Source organism: Miscanthus floridulus, chromosome 15 (genome assembly GCF_019320115.1).
Source record: "Miscanthus floridulus cultivar M001 chromosome 15, ASM1932011v1, whole genome shotgun sequence".
Taxonomy (NCBI): Eukaryota; Viridiplantae; Streptophyta; class Magnoliopsida; order Poales; family Poaceae; genus Miscanthus; species Miscanthus floridulus.
The window spans coordinates 42,698,801-42,717,797 of NC_089594.1; the positions used below are offsets into that span (position 1 = coordinate 42,698,801).

The 18,997-nt window shown below is 44.7% G+C and overlaps 2 pseudogenes; one reads left to right on the top strand and one right to left on the bottom strand.

Annotated features, from left to right (window-relative positions):
• Positions 1–362: 362 nt before the first annotated feature.
• On the top strand, positions 363–3,365 carry LOC136507419 (uncharacterized; annotated as a pseudogene).
• A 3,223-nt stretch (positions 3,366–6,588) lies between these two features.
• LOC136508492 (adenylate kinase 4-like) lies at positions 6,589–10,385 on the bottom strand (annotated as a pseudogene).
• Positions 10,386–18,997: the final 8,612 nt, after the last annotated feature.

Here is an 18,997-nt window from a genome sequence, read left to right on the forward strand (position 1 = left end):
ATATACCAGAGGTGATCAACTGCTCCCTTGGATCAGATAAAATAGAGGCCAACTCATCAAATTCTCTATCAATTTCATCAACAGTCCGTCGAGTTGCCCGTGGAGCCATGTTCCGTGTGAAATAGCAATAGAATCAATGAAGATTTTGCCAAAAGAAATAATCTAAAAAAACAATTTGATAAGCATGAATGCTGGAGTGGGCAGGAGGCATGGATGCCCTAGCGCAACAATATGCAAGGGTTGGTGTCGAGGACAGCCATGGATGCAATGCATCTTGACGAATCGAATGCCGGGGTGTCGGTGCAGAGTCGGAGGCATCGCATCTTTACGGATGGTCAGGGTGTGAGGAAAGCGCCGCGAAGATGGGGGCAGCAGCGGCGGCGGCAGTGTGGATCAGGGCCAGGATGATAGGATGTGCAGCAGCATGGATCGGAAATTTGGGGCAGGTGAGTCTCAGCAGCACGGAGATGCGCCGCAGAGGCGTCCGGCCCCGTGAGGATGGTGAAGCACGGCCTTTGGGGCTGCTTTGACCAAGGAGTAATCATGGGAGGCTGCTATTGGTTGCTAGATGGCGGAGGGTTAGAGGGGAAAAAGATAGAAAATACTAGTACTCACCTTGCGGGCTTTATGGTTGCCTATTTCTCCTCTCACGGAATGGCTCGGCTTATTTCCTGGTAGATGAAAAGGACTCCTTATTGCTGTGTGTGTGTGTGTGTGTATATATATATATATGTTGACATCCGATGCAATATGGCGGAGTGAAAAAAAAATTCACTGAGTAATTGGAGGGAAAGTAGCGTCATTGGTGAATGGATATTTGGAGGGAACAATTTTCACCAATTACAAGGAGAGAAAAGGTGCGCTCGGTGCAAAAAAAAGGCTATAATATTTCTACTGGTAGAAATTATAATTTTTAATGGCCAATGTTAATTATTGTCATATATGTGTTTATTGAAAAAAGCTAATTATTTTAGGTAATGAATAAAATTCAGCTTCTAACCTCTTCAAATAAGACGTGTCACTTGAAATCTTCCAACGGTATATTCTAAAAACAATGTTGTTTCAATGCCATAGAAATAATATAACATTAATATCCAATACAACAAATAAAAATATATTCGTGGAAGACGAAGACCTCCATCGACCCGGACTGCAAAAGTTGGCTAGAATGTACTAAAGGTTCATGATTTCATCATAGTGTTATTTTGAACTGAACTGTCCGTCTGCCCTTGCTTTGAGTCAGATGCCCATTGAATAGATAAATTAAAAATAATCCAAACCTGAAAAGAAAAGTCCAAATGCCCACACTGCCCCTTATTCCTTTCTAGCTGTTTCTCGACTCCACCAAGACACCGACCGCATCGGAGAGGGAGGGAGCGGGCGGCGCGGTTCTAGGTGAAGGAGCGTGCGGCGTGGGTGCGGCGGCTCGAAGCAGTGTCGGCATCAGGGCGGGCGAAGCAGGTGCGGCGTCGGGGCGATGTGGGCGTGGAGCGGCCCGGGACATGGGGGCGGGCGTCGTGGCATCAAGGCGGGCGGAGGTGGTGCGTGGCCGCGGCTGCCGGTGACGCCAAGCGACGTGGACACGGAGCGGGCCGGGGCGTAGGGACGGGCGGAGCGGGCGGCTCCGGTGCCTGGACGCGGCTCCCGGCGGCGCCTGGCCGCGGCTCCCGGTGGCGCCTGGCAGTGGGTCTCCGCACCACCTTCTCCCCTCCTTCCTCCGCTCCTCCTCCCCACGTAGGCTCCCGTGCCCGCCTCCTGCTACCCCGCTGACGGCGCCACACCCGGCCACCGATGGGGCTGCCCTGGGCGTCGTCGCGCGCCTCATGGGCCTAGAGTCCTGGCCTGCCACCGCTGCGCCACCCAGACCGCAGAAGCAGAGGAAGGTGGAGGCATCATGTTCAGACGGCGCCCCCGACTCGGCGGTCATGCTGGTGCTACCTACGACCCGGAGCCGTCGCCCTCCCGCACCCGCGCACGCGCCGACGGCGAGGAGCCACCACAAGGCCAACCAGCCGGCTCATGCACGTGGCCACGGCCAAGCTACTGGACCTGGGTGCGCGCAAGCGCCAGACTGGCACTCGTGTATGCTTGCTCTTCCTCGCAGCATCGCAAGGATGGCCAGGCCGGTGCCTTGCTTCATGGCTCGTCGAGAATGGCCGACGACTTCCTGTCTTGCTCTGACAGCTTGCCCTTAGAGCGTTTTGCACGGCTATAGGTACAGCCTCCTGGTCTTCCTTCGGAGATAGATTGCGACACCACCGCTGTCTCACGTAGGGACGGCCATTGTTCCACCGGCAATGCCGATGCAACGATCGGTACCAGCACGGTAGTGTTGCCTATAATGGATTTTGGTGATGAAAACAGGAGCAAACGGGGCTCTGATATGGAAGCCAAGCACAAGGAGAATAGAGTAAGAAATGAGGTAATGCGCACTTATGCCAGGGTTAGATCGAGCGGTGCTGCCGTTCAAACTAGAGATGAGAGGTTGTTGAGCAAACGGGCAACACCTACTTGGCCGGAGGTTTCTGGGATTACAGAGTATGGGGGCTTGGCTGATTCGACGCGCCTAGTTGGACACGCTCTGCCACTAGGAAGGTTGCACACGGTGGTTCTGGTCCAAGAAGAGAGTTCGTGGGATCGATCACTAGACAAGGGAGCATGACCCGCAGGGATTTGAACAGCCAAAATGGATTACCATCCACAAGTAGGATTTCAAGCAATGGATCTGCGCTTAAAAGGGGGATCAGGGAGGAAGGTGGGGAATGATAGGGCAATCAATCACAGGGAGGATAGAAATGCAGTTGCCTTTACTTCTAGATCATCTACAAAGCCAGTGGCCAGAGCTTCGTCGCGGAGCAATATATCGAAGAGTGGATCCCCAAGTAGACTAGCACATGATACAACTCAAGGACACGGGTGCCGGCTCCTGACAAAAGATATATGGAAGCTTCACCATCTGTTATGTCTACTTCTGAGAAAGGTGAATTTAGCAGGCTGCTGAAAGCAAAAATCAATGAGCTTGGCATGTCAGACAGGATTGAGTGTACACATGATTCACCTTCAAGAAAATTGCCCGTACCTTTGCTACAAAAGCTGATTTCTGTCCTTACTAATGACATGAGCACTTCAATCTCCCAATGTAGCAACTACTCTGGTGTGTCAGCACCCTTAAGTTGCAATGGAAATGTTGACTCTGTCAATCGAGACATTGTATATTCTCCAATGCTCAATCACCCAATTTTCAGAAATGTATCAGGTCAGTTTAGAGGCCAGGACACTTCTTTACTATTAGTCTGTTACCACTCATTATTTCAGAACTTATGACTTGTTGTTTCTGTAGTAAATGCAGCTATGGTGGATCATGATGATTCACAACTGTCTTTTTATTCATGTCATTCTCTTTTCCAATTTGGTTAGTAAATACATGGTGTAGTTTTAGTGCTTGTAGTGTTACATGAACCAACTTGTATGGCGGTTACTTTTGCTGAAAAACATGTACTGTATGACATTACTATGTGTAAGGCTGGATGAAAAACTCAAAGCTCGTTAGCTCGCTTGGCTCATGGCTGGCTCGACTCGGCTTGGCTCGGCTCGTTATGATAACGAGCCGAGCCGAGCCAAGATTTTAGCTCGTTAGCTATAACGAGCCAACTCGAGCCATCTCGCGAGCTAAACGAGCCAAGCTTCCAGGAAAAAAGTATCAAAACTTATATTAGTTTTTGTATTACTTCATGTCTTGCACTTTACAATTGACTGGTAACGGCGAGCGCGGAGATGGGCGAGCACAATCCGTGAAGAACTGCTCTGCTCTGCTGTGAGCGCGGAGATGGGCGAGCGTGAAGAAGGATCCATGCCGAGCGCCGTTGCCGCCCAGCTCATGCTGGAGCCTGCTTCGCTGAGGCCCCAGGACCGTAGCACAGCCGAGCAACTCGCCGCCGCAGCCATTGTCATGGGCGGTCACCACTGCACCACCTCCACCAGTCTGCCGTGCGGATGGTCACCACCGCACCATCCCCATCCCTCCACGACTCTCTCCAGTTCGCCGAGCTCACCGAGCAGGCTGCAGCACACGCTCGGCACCCCTTCCCTCCCAGCGCGCACGCACAGCGAAGCAAGCAGCAGCCGGCCGGAGCTCCGCCATGCGCTTAGTAGCGGTGCGGACTCCGCCGTGTTGCAGCCATAGTTGCAGAGGAGGCGGCCGCACGCGCACTTGCATAGCTTGGCTATAGCGGAGGCGGCCTTGGCATCGGCGGCGAGCCGGCGAACGCGAACAGCGTGCGGAGACCGGACGTACAGGAAGACGCCAGCGAGCAACGCGAGGAAGAACGCCGGCCGGCGAGTAGCGCGAGGAAGAACGCCCCAATAGTGGCAGCGACGGCAGCCTGAAGGTGTCCAGCGGTGGGGCTGCTGCGCCTTCCATGGCGAAGCTCCAGCCCAGGACGTGGCCGCGCGGGTGAGCAGCGAGCAGGGCACCGCGGCGGTGGAGGTGAGTGGCGAGCGGGGTGTCGGCGCCACGAGGGAGAGCAGCGAGCAGGGCACCGCGGCGGCGCAGGCGAGCGGCGAGCAGGACGCAGGGCCCGCGTGGGCGAGCAACGAGCCATGGCTCGAGCAGCAGCCATGGCGCAAGTAGCAGCAGCCATGGCTAGCGCTACCTGTGTTGGTCGCCGTGGTGGCAACGACGTGTGGCGGGGAGGTTGGGGAAAGGCCTGATAGGCCGGGGCCGCGAAGAGAGGGAGTGGGATGACAGGTGGTCCCAACCTAGCGGTGAGAGGGAAAGGCCTGACAGGCGGGGTCGTGGCGGGTTTACTGTGCAGAAACCACGGTCAAATGGGCGCGATGGCCAATTTTAAACGGTTTTAAGAGTTGAGGGACTGCGCGTGTCTGGTTTTGGAGTTAGATGGTTAAAACAAAATTGCAACCATAGTTGGAGGGCCAAAAAATGACTTTTTCCTATAAAAATCATTTCATCCGAGATCGTATGAAAAAAAAATATGATTTTTCTAAGGTGGAGAGGCTTGCCACTAACATGTAGGATATATAGCGGATCGGATAAACATCCGTTGAGACTTAGATGAGGCCCATTACAATTTTAGGAAACCAGAATACATTTTTAAGACTTTGGGGACCTACAGAAAACTTTGAACATCGTCTCTGGGGATTTTAGGAAGTCACTTCTGCATAAACTATTTTTCAGGGTGACATGTTCAGCAAGGCCACCCCTCTTGAATCCAAACGTATGCGACAACTATTCTCTTGTTTGCCCTACTAGGAGAGGAGCCGAGGCGAGTCTAAGGTGACACGTGAAAGAAGGCAACAAGGGCCACAAAGGTACTCTCGCGAATGAATGTCTGGGTTGTCTTGGGTCCCAAAGGATGCCAAATTAAGTCAAGAGCCGAGGCTATGAGAATATTCTCTCGAATATTTGGGGAGCCGCATGTCGACAAGAGAAAAGTCCTAGGAACACTACTGCAAAATCAATTCTTAGAGATCATTTATTTTCTTCAGACATGATTCTATTTTTAGCCGCCTCTACAAACAGAGATGAGGATCCTAGCTTTTTAACGGCCTCTAAAAACACATTTTCAAAGATGGTTTAGCCTCTTAAAAGTTAAAATAAGACCTGTTTTTAGAGGTGTCCGGTAACTCCATCTGTCTCAGAAAAATAGAGCACCTTTTTGTAGAGGCAGATGGAAGCTGCCTCGCCACCACAATTCAAACATTTGCACAAAAATTTTCCTAAAAAGAACATTTGCAGCAAAAGAACACCCCCACCTCTTTGTAGAGGCTGATGGAAGCTACCTTGCCAACCCCCCACCCCCACCCCCACCACGCGCGCGCACACACGCTATCACATAGCACCTCTTTTTTTGAAACTCACGTAGCACCTCTTGGGGTGACACGTTTAGAAAGGAAAAGGTGCACTGGTAACTCATCGGACATCTAGCACATGAGTGCCGTCAATTTACCAACATTGTAATATACATAAACTAAACTGCTCACCAAGCCCACTTTACCCATCAGAGCGTGACGTAAAAAAATTGATTTATGAGAAGAAAAAAAACAAATTTCCTTTATACCACTCCTTAATTGAGCTTAAAAACACTTTATAGGTTAGTTCTTTGTCATCCTTCTTAACAGAGGATTCTCTCGCTTATAGCTTCTCAGATGGAATGCCTTGTGTCCTAACTATTCGATTTCTCCCACTTTTCTGAGTTGGAGTTCTACTCCCTTATTTTTCTCATCATAATGCAATGAATGTAGTGGGAGCAACATGCTTATCCTAACGAAATGCGTATAGTCAAGGTCCAGGGTCTTGAGAACGTCAAGCACCTTTCTTAATCCATCTAAGATAATTAGTGCCACAAAAAAAGGTTTAACGGTGCTTAGGTAGTCCACATAACTCACTGAAATTTATAGCAAGTACGAATACACATCACCACAAGTTAAAAATCATACAACAACATCAGTTCAAAAAATAATAATAATCGTACAACATGAAACATTTGTTTGACCAGCGCATCAATGTCTCCGCTCAACAGAGCAAGGTGCTGAGCAAACAGAATACCGGGAAAAAAAATTCGAAAGATGAATTGTTGTAATCATATCAGTATTGTTACTGAAAAACAACTTCCCTCATTCGAAACAGAGATTATCCAGACAGTTCCCGAGCTTGTCAAAGCTGTGATAAAAGGGTGCATTCGCACAAAAAGGATACTGAAAATAAAAACCCCATGATGTTGGCCAAAGTATAAATTATGAAGAAACCCAGACAAAGGGATTTTGGTTGATGTCATGTCATGCTTAACCTGAAGAATGGACACTTCATCACGAGAGGGCTTTCTGCACCTCAGCAGTCACTTCCTTTGGTGGTTTCTCTGCAGGCAGGTTCACCACTAAGCCCTTCTTGGAGTAATAGTCAGTCACCTGGAAGAGCCAATTGTTTTCAAATTATGAATAATATTGATTAAAAAAGTTACATCACTAAGTACAGAGAATACACACATTGATGGTCATGACATACTAAATTCGGAACTATGAATAAAAAGCCGACAGCCCAGAACACTTGCGCAATCACAAAAAAAAACATATAGTGGATGAAGTGGCGGCAAGCGCCTGGTGTCCTATGTGACAAAAGGGTACCACATAAGCTAAAAGGCAAGTTTTATAGGACGGCGATTAGACCTGCTATGTTGTATGGTGCAGAATGTTGGCCTACGAAAAGACGACATATTCAACAGCTAAGTGTCGCGGAAATGCGTATGTTGCGTTGGATTTGCGGTCATACAAGAAGGGATCGAGTTCGGAACGATGATATACGTGAGAGATTAGGGGTAGCGCCAATTGAAGAAAAGCTTGTCCAACACCGGTTGAGATGGTTTGGACATGTGCAACGGAGACCTCCAGATGCACCGGTGCGTAGTGGAATCCTAAGTCAGGATAGTAACATGAAGAGAGGCAGAGGAAGACCGAAGTTGACTTGGATAGAGGCAATAAAAGGAGACTTGAAAGGATGGAATATACCCAAAAACTTAGCCTTAGATAGGAGTGCTTGGAAGACAGCTATTCACGTGCCTGAACCTTGATTACTTCTGTTGGGTTTCAACTCTAGCCTACCCCAACTTGTTTGGGACTTAAAGGCTTTGTTGTTGTTGTATGAGTGGAGCATCAGAACTATAAAGGGCATTAAAAAATTGCACGTCCCAAATGGCCCACCAATTGTTGAACTTTATGCAGCGCTATGACATAATTGATGATATAAATATTTAAATGGATGGAAATCATCAATGAACAAATGTGAGATAAGCCAAATTACTCTTAAACAATAGAACCAAATTTTAGAGGTAAGACATTAATATAAACATATATAGTGGTACAGGATATTTTTTAGGAAAATAATTCTGTTAAAGAATAACATACAGGTTCAGTTTGTCTGTGGAAGGCTTCAAGCCTTGACTTCAAGACCTCAGTTGTGTCATCTCTCCTTTGAATCAATGGCTCTCCAGTTACCTTTGTGAAAATGAAGAGCAAATAAACAAACAACAGAGGACAATCACTAAGTATAATGCCAATTGGAAAAAAATATATTTAGTATGAGAAGAATTTAAAATGACAAGTGCACAAATATATTCTGGATTAAGTCACATAAATTTTCGATATTAATAGTTGAATACAAGAAAAGGCAGAAGTGCTTTCAATAATGAAGTTTATTTCTTGCTGCAAAAAAGATAGCAATAACTGTAGAATTTAAGTATATGCATTTTCCAGAGTAGAAAGAGGGTGCACCATCGCTTAAACTAACCAGTACATCATCCAAGCAGAAATAATAGCATCCACAAGCAGACTCAGACCATAACACTATGTCAATATTCACCCAACCATAATTGTCAAGATCCGATTACTCTAATTTATTATCTAACAGATTGGAAAAGTTATGCCACAAGAAGCTGATTGGGAAACTTGAACAATACACAGCAAAATAGTGAATCGATCCACACTAAGACTAGAAGAAGAAAGTAGAAACCATAGAAATAAGATCATGCAAACATAAAAATAAGCAGATAAACTAGATGCTCTGTACTCGACTTACATCATCAACTTCCGGAGACTTTGGAGGTGCAAATTTTGTAATGGTAAGTCCTACCACTGGCCAAGTGCATCCAGCAACCAGTAATCCGTTCTTCCAATATAGCATCATCAATTGCGAAGTTCAGGACCTTGTCAACATTAGCACCTTGCTTTGCCAACTTCTCATCAAGCTGCACAGGACATTCAAAAACTTAGTGAGGGAAAAATTATACTAATTCAAATAGCATATAACAACATGATATAAGAATACTTCTTCATGCTGGTGTATTGATCAAGTAAATGACCTTCTGTGCCTGAGTGACAGTTCTAGGGAAGCCATCAAGAATGAAACCTTTCTGGCATGAGGGTTTCTTCATAGCTTCATCAATAATCCCCGCAACCAAGTCATCTGAAACAAGCTCACCCTAAAAGAGGAAGGCAGCATACAATGGAGTCACACAGAACCTTTTTATGCTGGTTAGCATTTTAGTATAACTTTTGGTCTGCTAACACTACCTTATTCATAGCTTCTTTTGCTTTGATACCTAGAGGTGTCTTGGCCGCCACAGCAGCCCTCAGCATATCACCAGTGGCTAAATGGCACAGGCAATATTCATCCTTAATAATGGGAGACTGAGTTCCCTTTCCAGAGCCAGGTGGGCCTACAAGATTTGTAGAAAAGGTGTCAAATTCTTCAAATCAAGAGCACTATATAACAGAAATAAAAAGTAAAAATGTTGTGAATGAGGAAACAAAAGATTATAAAAGTGTTGTGATTATTGCTCTCCACAAAAAGCACTATGACCTTATATCTCCCTATACACAATCTGCTCTCTTTCATCCTGACTACCAGTACCAGAAAATATGTCAACCCAAATAGCATGACAACAAACAAGGCCATAATTTAAAGCAAGAAACCTTATAGCAGACAGCATTTGTTTCAATTTACTTGTCTCGAATGTCACAGTTTAGTACCATTTTGTTAATGCAAATCATTTTTTGTGATGTAAATGCGCAGTCATTAGCAACAAAAACTAAAACAATAATTGCACAAGGGAGTTCACCTCAGTGTTACAAAAATATGGACGACAATACATACTCAATGGAACCAATGAAAAGTCAAATAAACAAAATAAAGTGGCATATCAGATCATCATTCTTTACTTGCGTGCACAATGGGGCACCCTCATCTTATTGTCATGAAGAAAAGGCTTCCACATCAGGCCAAGCTGACTAAGATTATCTGACTTCTATTTTTGATAATCCTTGAAGAATTATAAATTTATGACAAAAACACCAACACCGAACAGCACAGAGGTAATCGACTAGCGCATGATTAATTTCTCTTGCTATTCAACTAGTGAATCCTTCCATCTGCTAGAAAACTGTAGACAATCCACTCACTGCGAACAAAGCCATATTTCTTCGCCACAAATGCAGGATGAGAAATAGGGGATAACCAAGATTTCACGGGAAAGGAAAAAACTTTCGGCGGATCCAGAGTACCAACGGCGGCAAGCCACGATTTTTCCATCCCCACGGCACCAGGAACCGTGGCAGTGATCCACCGAACGCCGTTAACGAGGAGGAAGAAGGGGAAAGGGGGAGGGTCTCCCGTACCGATGAGGATGAGGCGCTTGTCAGGCTTGGACCTGCACTTCATGCGGCGGAGCAGCTCGTGCATCAGATCCAGTGACGGCACGTCCTCTAGATTCGCTGCCATCTCCGCCGCCGCTGCAACGGGAAGAGCGCTCCTCTCGAGGCTTGCAGGTGCAGTTGCAGCAGGTGGTTCCGAGCTCTGACTCTCCCTCGATCGGCTGGGTCGGTCGGGTGACGGGTTGGGGGGTTTTCTTGGGCTTTTTCTTCGCTGCCCTTTCTGCCGAGGTGGGGCAACGGAAAAACACTCAGGCACGCAATGGATTTTGGCGAAACTGAAAAAAAAAGGTGAAGTTTTGGGTGGAAGCTTACAGATGGTAACACGCGAACCTTGTGTAAGGTTTTGTTTGATACTCACCCCGTTCCAAAATAGGTCACATTTACGTTTTTTTACTTTTAGACATTTTATTTGGCCGTTCAGCTTATTCAATTTTTTTATAAATATTTTCTATTTTATTATGACTTATTTTATCATTAGAGATATTTTAACAATGATTTATTTATTTTATAATTTACACAAAAATTTTGAATAAGACAAACGATTAAATAAGATGTCTTAAAGTAAAAAATGTTATTTATTTTGAGATAGAGGGCTCTCGAGTGATCTCGTTTCGCTTCGGGGATAACTGTAGCAGCACTGTTTAGAACTGTGGTATGGAAAAGAACCGTTTCAATTTTTAAGGTAAAAAAATGAACCGAAAAAAAGAGTAACCGATGGAGCCACCATGTTACTAGTTAATACAAATGTCAGAGCAAAATTAGAGTCTGTTTGGATCGATCTAACTAAAGTTTAGCTAGTTAAAATTTTAAAACTAAATTTTAGCCCGCTAAACTTTAGCTGTGGTCTTTGGATCCTCCAGCTAATAGACTCAACTAAACTTTAGCTAAGTTGAACTAGCTAAACTCAGCTCAACTTTAGCTAGTCTTTTAGCTGGGCCGTTTGGATTCCTAACAGCTAAATTTAGCGAGCTAAAGTTTAGTTGATGATCCAAACTGTAACACCCCAGGTGTTGGCCACCAATTAAGCAATGGGTTTGAGCTCAAACATGGCATATTAAGTGATGGTGAAGATGCCAAGGTCCAACCTATAGAAATGAGCCACAACCTAAACTTGGATATATATTGCACCCTTGCTTTACATATAGGCCCTTTGCAAGATATATGATTGGCTGGTGTTATGGGAATATCTTCATGTGTCTCACATCAATACCCATCTATATTGATCCATGGAAAAGTTTCATGAAGTTTGGAATCAAAAAGTCACATGAAATGATAAGTTATATCCTTGTTGGAATGATTTTACTAAGTGCTTGAATTGCACTATTAAGTGAATGAGAGCATAAGATGTCAACCAAACCTTGCAACCTTGCCAAAATGACTCTAGATGAATTCTACAACAAAAGTCATGAAAGGTTCATGTTGGGCAAATGCCAAGAAAACGCTCCAATGGATCAAAAAGGATAATTTAAGCTCCATCGTGATCCTACTTGGGTCAAAGTAGAATAGTAGGTTCTATACCAGTTTTGAGGTTGGACCTTAAATGAAAGTTGTAGTCCATATCATGTAGAACAAACTTTGTTTTTAGACCAAGAGCTAGATCAACTTGGAAATAAGTCAAACAGAGACTCGAAGTTGGAACCTGCTGCTGATTTCAGCACTTAGAAATATTCTAAGTCTAGAAATTCATCGACATCGGCACTGACGTCTCGCGTTCTCCAAAGTTTGTTAAGAAACTTGATTTGGTCCAAAGATAAAAGTTGGAGTATACGTCGTGGAGAAGAGCGTGCAAAAAGATAGCACCAGTTTGACTTTGGTTGGATGATCAATTTTTGCGTTTACTTAACCGCTATCAACACGTTGACAGTGTCAACTTTGGACTTGATTAACCGCTGATCTACAACTCAAATGACTTGGCACCCTTAATAGAAAACGTAGAGCTTCGTGCGGGCTTCGATCTTCGTATTCGGCCCATGTCCTGATTCGGCCCAGATCCAGCCCAAAGCGCCGCCCACCATGCCCCGTTCGTCACCCGCCACATGCTCGTGGAAATGCCCGAATGGGTAACACCTGCCCAGGGCGTGGCGGCCATGCGCGAATGGAGCGCCCCACCGCCCGGCCGCGTGTCCCAGCATGCTGGCGTCGAGGGGGAGCCGCCCCAGGCTCACTTGGTGCCTCTCCCGCACTCGCTCTCGCCTCTCTGCTCGCCTCCTCCCTCGCCTCTGTGCCGCACGCGCGCGCCAGAGCGCGTCCGCCATGGACAAGCCGAGCCGAGCTCCTCACGCTGCTACTGCCTCCACTCTGTCCCTCCTCCATCCGAACCAAGCTCGGCATCACCTTCCCCGTCGTGCGCCGCCCCTTCGGCTCCCCTTTTCCGGCCACCGCAGCCGCCATAGCGCCGTCGCCGCTGTAGCAGCCGCCGGCGCTCCGCTGCTCGTGTGGCCGGCAGGCCACAAGCCGCCTCGGGCCGAGCTGGGAAGCCCAGAGGGTGCGCACGGGCCCATGGTCCCTCCCCACCACTTCCCCCGCCGGCGACGAGGCTCCTCCGGCCGGCAAACAGCGAGCTCCTGCGCTGCCCTTCAAAAATTCGCGTCAGGGACCTCGTCTTAGAATTCGACTAAAGGGAAGGGCCTAAATGCAATGTCATTGACTCAAGTGAATAGTGCCTCGAGGGACCTATTTGTTGCAAATCGGGTGAAACTTTGGAAATTCATAGTAAATCGTAGAAAATTCGTAAAATAGTAAATGAGGACTTTTTGGAATCCTTGTGAAATTCTCTATGCACTAGATCTATAATATGTCAGGTTTTAGTTTAAAGTTTTAGCTGTAAAAATGGATTTGTGCAGTCAGGGTTTGAATGCTAGTCTTACTTGTTTTTTTTATAACTGCAGTTGATGTGCTCAAATAAATGTGAAATTTTTGTGGAGTGCTACTAAGGTGATTGTTGTTGTCTGGTAAAAATTTCATGAGTTTAGGATTTATAGTTTAAGAGTTATAAAAATAACAAATGCCCTGTTTTGATTTGCTCCTATTCTGAACAGTTCTGCATGTTTGAATTAATTGGCTCAGTTAAGTTATGAATCATGATTTGATGACAATACATGAGTTTTAGTACTTTTCTTAAGCTTTCCAAAAAGTTAAATATCATGATTTTTGGCTAAGTAGATCTTGAGTTATACTTGCTTAAATCTCTGTGGCTGTTTCTGCCCAAACCCAGACAGGGTTTCCTTGTTCTTACTGGGGGGCCTTCTTAGTAGTAGAATTAGCTTTAGGTGTTTACAACAAAGTTGTTTAGAATTTGCTAAGCTTTCTAAAGAGTCTAGAACCACATTTATTGGACATGTATAACTCCATTTATAGCTGTTTAAAGTGGCATGTCAGTTTCTGTCTATGTTTTGGACAGAACTGCAATTATTGGATTAATTGACCCTTCTAACTGTAGAATCATCTTAATATGAGAATAAGAAAGTTGTAGGTAACTTCCTAAGCTTTTCAAAAAGTTATGGTTCATGTTTGTTGGAGGTCTAGAACTCCAGTTATGCTTCTCTGAAGATGCTATCAGTTTTCTATACCACTGCTGTTGGGCTGGATTTGCAGTTTTGCTTGTGCAATTATTTTCGTGGTGTAAATGATGTTTGCTATGGTGGTAGTGAATACAAAAGTTGTAGCAAATTTCATAATATTGCTTGTGTTCAAATTGTAAGACCATAGGCCTGATAGTTTAGGAGTTACATGACTTTTAAGTCCTCTATCAAGTTTTGATTTTATTCTGAGCAGATCTGAAAGATGCTAGTGTTTGATCTAGTTAGGATTTGAATGAGTTTTTGGTGATAATAACAAAGTTGTAGATAATTCATGTATCTAGATTCTGTTAAAATTTGGTGGTATTTGGCCAAGTAGTTTGTGAGTTATGCCTGTTTAAAGTTGAGTTACAGAATTGATTACTCTCTGTCTTGTTTAGACCAGTTTCTGTAAATGTGTATATTTGACTTAGTTAACTTGAGAATCATGCTAAGATGATTAAATATGAATTGTAGATAATTTCATAAGCTTTCCAGAATGTCTTCTTGCAAGTCATTTGGATTTGTGTAACTCCAGTTATAGCTAAATCTTGTAGCTGCTATTTGCATGTCCAGAAATTGACAGATTCCCATTTTTGTTGTTTGCTTGTATATTGCTAAGTGTGGCTCATACCTTTGATGATGGTTGAGTTAGAGTACCTGAGATCTTGGGAAACTTGTGTCATGCTTGGTGTTGACATCTTCTTTGCTATCGTGGCATGATAAATTGTGCGATATTTATAGTAAGTAATGTGAAGTGCTTGTGCATGTTAATGTAACCTTGTGCTTGTCTTACTTACTGCATGCGATGCATTGCCTATTGCACTTCCATGTATTCATACACCTGCATCTTGCATCTCATTTAGGTACGCTAGATAAACCACGTGAAGGATGTGATGTGGAGTCAAACCCGAAGATGGAAGGACTAAGCAAGTGCTAGGACCGGAGATGTCACCAAGTCGGTGCAAGCTAACTGAACTGACTTGTGTCGGATCCCAGGCAAGCCCCGGAGCATTATAAGTCTCCCAGTAATTTACAAATGTTTACTTACGTACTTATGATTGATGCATTAGGTTATAAGAGTTGAATGAAACCACTTGATGCATGTAAATTCCTTGTCCAGATATTAACCCTTTAACCGGTATAGGTCCAGGATCGAATATATGCTTAGCCATGCTTAGACCGGTAGAAGTCGGGTGATGTCCTGTCACCTGCGAGATGTAGGTGGATACCGAAGCACGGTTGGCTATATCTGCTATCGTGGAACAGAACCATGAAGTAAAAGTAAATCGAGACCGGACGGGAAGTCGATAGAGAAGCAACAAGACATGGAGGTCTTGGGTGTGGATTTATCCCCGTCTGTGTCGATTAAGGACCGTACCGTTGTTGGCGCTTCTGACAAGATTGAACGCATGCCTCTCACTTAGCTGGCCGGATAACTCGTTCCGACCGCGAAGCCGAGTAATTCAACTCTAGGCCGGGAACCGTTCTGTTGTGCGCTCCTTCCGGGGAACGATCAGACTGAGCCCAAGGGCAGGCTTGGCCTGAGCATCCTGGCATCTGGTGTTCCAGATTGTGCGGCGCGGTACGGACCCACGAAATGTGTACCTGAGTTGTACCAAAGGTGACCTAAGGTGACCGTTGATCTGGTCTGCCTGGGTTTGTGTTAGGAATAAATTCCCAGCTGGTTGAAATCGATTCGAATCGCCGTCTCTCCCGGATAGTGAGAAACTTGGCTAGTCCCAACATCGTAGTAATTGGATTATGGAATGTGATGGTTCGGATAAACATGGAATTACTATACCTGCTATGGTTACTATTGTATGCTCCAAAAAGATATACCACATGTTTGGCACAGGATAGTTGCTAATCTAGAGATGGATAGTTCTAATTAACTTGATAACAGAATTATAATTGTATATTTGAGTTAATCGCTTTTTATGCAAAATGTTGTCAAGCTACCTCCACTTATAAAGCCTTGCATACTCCTTGGAGTCAATTTTATTTCTGGTTATGACGGGTAAGTCTAGCTGAGTACATTCGAGTACTCAGGGTTTATCCCACCATGTTGCAGGTAAGGTTTTGACCTGCTGAGGATGGTGGCTAACCACCGGTGGGCTCGGTGACTCTATATTCACTTCTCATCTACATGCTTTTGTCTGAGGATGTCACTTATGCTAGCAATGTATTTGGAACTTATATTAATGTAATCATTTGAAAGCTATCTCGTTTTCACCAATCGATTTTGAAACCCCAAACTTGTACTATTAATTGTGAACTCATTGTAATATTATTTCCGCTGCAACTCTGTGTATGTGATGTGTATTTGCTTAATCACGCGATCTTGGTTGTGATGTTGATTTACCGAGGTCCTGCGTGACACTCGGCGGACTACCGGGTTTATATAAGTGAAAGTATGCGCGTGTCAACGTGTTAGCGGGGACAGCCGTACTTGATCTTGTATAAATTGGGCGGTTCTGTCACAGCTAGTATCAGAGCGAGATTAAGCATAATACTGTCCTATACATAGTTTTAAAAGCCAAGTTTTAGTTTTAAAAAGCCTATTTTAACTAAAACTTTAGCTACAGGCAAATTTGTCAAAACTTATTTGCAAAACTATGCTAGCGACATCCTCCTTTATGCCCAGTTAAGGACTATTAGGTGGCTATCTAAGTACTAACTTTGGGGGAATGTACTTTATTGCAATTTTTCTTTCGTCGTCCATACGGCGTGCTATTGTATGGATGCCATCCGCTTGGGTGGTAATGTATGGATCAAAATACCTCTACGCTCTGGTAAGTGGGAGTTGTGAGAGCATGACCGTCCAACTGTCGGTCTAGGGAAGAGTTAGCTGTGGTTACTGGAATATTTACATGTTACACACATGTATATATGAAGGTACTTAATTATGGGTATATCTGCCGGGTAGCTATGGATACCGAAGTGTATATATCTGGGGATGTTATATGGGAAGTATCTTAGTTTACTGCTTTCATTGTGTGCTTATTTATCTCTTGTGGGGATGGGCTGCAATTAATTTTCCTGCAGGTACGCTAACCACTGAATGCGTAGCTTGAATGTAGCTGACGACTAGCTATATGTCGAGAGAGTACGTGTTATGCCACCGACATAGAACGTGATTGCCGCCTTAGGCTGGCAATTTTGGGAGGACGAATAGGACGAGCATGCATCATGATTGTGCTGGTGCATAAATATGCTTCCCTCACCTTGTTCTAATGCTAAGTAACTTGTGATCAATGTGATGTCACTATTTTCCCCGTGTGAAGCTAGCCAAAATGCCTTGTCCCATGCTGCTTGAATAGTTATGCTTGAAGTTAGTGTGTGATTAGCTTTGCCTCGTATGTTGGCTTCCAAAGGAATAGATGACAAGTTAATAGTTAGCAAAAGGTTCACCCCTTTGAAAACTAAATTGCTAAATGTAAGTAAAACTTGTTTTGTAGAGATATCCACCTAGTCAGTAAAAAGGAAATAAAAGATAACAATACTTTACCACCATGTTTTGCATGATATGTGTAGCGGTGTTGTTGTAGGTGACTAGTTGTTAGGTGTGAGCTTTGTGCCTAGTAATAGTCGCTTAAGCTAATTAGATTGAGTATTTTGAAATGCTTGCTTAAGACCATGACATAGGTGTGGATGCTCGTAATCTAGGTAGTGTCATAGCTGTCACTCCTTTTGTCCTCGGAAAGCATATGAGTGTTGAAGAGCGCTATCCTGGAACAACGTCCAAGTTTTGGTAATCTCATGGTTGTCGTTTTCAATTAAGTTCTCTCTTAGGAGCCTGAGCCTGTACATGTGGTTGCTAGCCATTGAACGTTGTGCTATGAAGACCTTTATCCATGCCTTTGCTTGACCTTAGGCCCAAGTTTAGTTCCCTTGAATGCTTGCATGTGTCGTGGTTGTCCCACTCTTGTGTGGAAGTACCTTGTTCCGAAATCCTTAGTCGGACTTCATTGCTCCTTCTCCTACTGATGATCTGGTGCAACGCTAATCGCTACCTACCCTGGCTTGGAACCTTTTTCCTCGTAGATCCTATCATTACCTTATCAACTGAATCCCTAGTCAGTGCAATGACTCTGTCCCTTGAATCTCATTTGTTTTGTCCCCAACTCTTTCAAGTCTCTGAATATTTATCAGTCTTGATCTCATGTTGCTACTCGACAAGACCAAATCTCATGTTAATCTTGACCTGGTAATCACTTGGTGGACACAAGGCGTATATGGAAATTCAGCAAGAGTCTCCTACTTAGTTGCCTTCGGCAATTAGGCTATGCTCTCTCGCGTTGTGTTTTGATCTTTGGATTCCCTACTTGTTGACTTCTAACCTTGTGACCACCTTTGTTTGCTATCCCTCCTTCGCATAATGCTTGCACCTATGCCACCAAATTTGTGCTACGTGAGAATGCTTGTGGGTTGTATGTTCAGTAATGGTGCCACGATTAGCGATCTATGGTGCCGCGACGAAACTGAGGGCATCCTGTGGACTGCAGCCACAAGGTTGTGCTGCTCGGCACGCGCTGGTATCGAAGTTTCTAGTCATGATCCATTGCAGAACTACACCGATGTGTTATTTTCACATGAGCTCTTCCTTGGTTATCTCTCCTTATCATGTCAGGAGATCTATACGTCGAACTAGAAACCATAGGACTTCCTTCTAGAGTCGTCCAAAGGATCACCTTTGAAGAACAGGTCACTGACATAAACCATAACAGACTACAAGAGATGGTAGACAAGTGACTCTACTTGACGGTCCCTGTAATGACGTCGATCATCTAGTGAGCAACTTATGTCATTCTCGTTGGATTACAAAGGAGGCTTCAATGTCCAATGTAGTTCAACAAAGCTAGTTTTGCTATAATGTTAGTCAAATCAACTTACTGCGTCACTGCACCATAAAGTCAAATTGTGCTCAACCTGCTTAATAGTGTACTATTTCTCCATATGGTGAATAACTACAACCTTTGTTGCCTTCCAGACCTCGCTGTCATCCTTCTTTGGCAAGGATTTACAAGACGGACTTGTTCTTTGGTACCTTCCAGGTGTTTTTACCCAAGAGGTTGCATCAGATTCAACCCAGATCACTGTTGCAACTTAGATCCAAAGGCTCCCTAAGGAATGATCATCGAGGACGTTGAGCCAACAGAGTCAACTACTACGTTTACCAACTCACTCAGCAGACTCAGACCATGCAATATTGTTAT